Genomic DNA, 2,421 nt, shown 5'->3' with positions numbered 1-2,421 from the left:
AACATATCACACAGCTTGAGAGATCTCAGAGACTCATAACTAAAAATCTCACTGTCCTCAAAAATCTTAGTTATCAGGAGAAAATGGAAGCCTTTTCCCTGTATTCAGTCTCTTACAGACTCTTCCATGGAGATCTATGTCTCACCTTTTATGCCATGAAAGATCCAATCCTGTTTGATCTCCCATCCTTTCACAGAATTAATGGTACATCAAATACTAGGTTTAAGGAGCTAAACCTTCATTAGTAGATGATTAAGACATGTTGACATGACAGATTCATATCCCAACATATCCCTCACCTCTGGAACAAACTTGTACTACATGTCAAGCTGAGTAGCACCCTTGCCACCTTCAAGGTAAATCTAGATAATTGGATGGGCAGCCTCAATTTCTCTCCTGGTCTATCTTGTTTTTTCCCACCTTGAGGCTAGACAGACATTTTGAATAGGGTTTTTTGGCTAGGCTTGAAATGATATGCAGACTGATTGCATAATACTTATCAATGAAACTAAGAATTTCTTTAATTATAGATAATGAGTTTTATTATTCATTATCCACTTTAACTTGGCTGGAATTTATTTTAACATCAATTAAGTACTATAAAGGTGTTAAAGCTTTCCTAACATAAATCAGAATCCCTACTTCTATTCAAAGAATAGGACTTTAAACATTTTAAATTAACAAATCTTATATATATTCTTTCTCTTTTGAAGAGAGCATTATCTATCCTTAACTATAAATTATATTATGAGTCTACATATGTTGTATATTATGTACATAGTTTATATAGATTTGTTGTTTATGTAGCCATTATTTAAGTAACCATTTGAAATGTTGGGACCTGCTCTAGTGAGTACCAAAACACAGAGACTGAATAGCCAAATGTTTGGACTTGTATATACTAAGGCTGAGATGCCATTTCTCAGGCTATTCCCATTTCTCTGAGGTATGATGATCTTGGAGTTGGTATATGTAAGTTCGGGGGTTGTGGGGGGGCTTGCCTCCTTGCAAAAAGAAGTTATATGGAGAAGAGCCATTTTGAGTTTCACTCTTCTCTTCTCTTGTGTTTTCAGTCTTTTTTTTTTTTTTTAGTTTTTGGCACTTGGCATTTTGCATTTTGAGTGCTGACAATTCAGTAGGGAGCCTGTTATTTATTGTTGTTTTATTTTACTTGTCTTATTGCTTAACTTATCTTCCTATGTAGTTGTCTAGTTATCTTGGTCAAAATAAAAAGTATTTTAAGAAAAAAATGTTTTTTCCTTTTTTGTTGCCTAAATACAGATCCTTTCACAATTCAGAAGTATTAATCTCCCCTGGAACTCACACAAAGAAACACAGGGCTTGCCCTCTGCTCTACACTAAAACTTTAAAACTCCAGCTATAAAATCTTCAAATAAAACAATACTGCAATGTGAAAGTGCACTTGCAAAATAATTTCCTGCTCCTTCCACAACTCACAATCAATCAGTTACCATCCAGGTTCTATAATGAAACACTGAGTATCCTTTAACTAAGACTCAAAATACTGTAACACATATATCTAAGTTGTTATAATGCAACCAATGTTGCAATGGAAAACATTGTAAAACGCTCATAAAATATTTTTTTTGCAATGGGGCTTTTCCCAAAGTGGGATGTTCTTACCCCACCCTATTGATCTCTAAATATGATCATTCTGAAGTCCAACAGAGTTGAAGAAAAAGAGATGGAAAAAAATCCTCTTTTCCCTATGCCCTTCACTTGACTTCTAGAATAGTAGCAAACACCACCTGCAAGAAAGCAATATCTAATGCACTAAAATTTTTATATACTGCAGTACAGTACACAGATGTCTTTTTTTCCAACTCCATGAACAGCTGAGTGTTGTGGTTTGTTATTTGATATAACACATTTTGAATTGTATTGCAAACATATGTTTGTTAAACATTTTAAGTTATTTGACCAATGTTTAATGCATTATTCATTATATAACTGGATAAGTGAACTGACTTCTCAAACTCTTGGCACAAGAAATCTGGACAGAGCCTAAATTAAGTGGTAGGGCCATAAAATAGTAAGAGATTTTAAATATTGATGTTATGAACTTAGAAAGTTGCTAGAATAACAGGTTTTGTATTAGCATGCATTTTCTGAAAGATATGAAGTGTAAGACTGAAATGTCTGTCATTATTTAGTTACTCCAGTCCTCAGTGATTTGCCACAAAGAGGAATAGACCAAAATATGAGGCAAAAATCTGAACATTCTGTGAAAATCTGGACATTTGAGAGCAATGCTTCAAGATCATCTTTAGTCACAACTGAAGAAAAAAGTTAAGGACAAAGGCCAAGGCTGTATACCTATATAGTTTGAGGTAACCAGTCAAACATCAGGTTTTTGGGAGGTGGATGGAAAAATGGAATGAGCAGAGTAACTTCACATGG

This window comes from Protopterus annectens, chromosome 14.part0 (assembly GCF_019279795.1).
Source record: "Protopterus annectens isolate FY-2018-M chromosome 14.part0, PAN1.0, whole genome shotgun sequence".
Classification (NCBI taxonomy): domain Eukaryota; kingdom Metazoa; phylum Chordata; order Ceratodontiformes; family Protopteridae; genus Protopterus; species Protopterus annectens.
Note: the sequence above shows the minus strand (reverse complement) of the source record.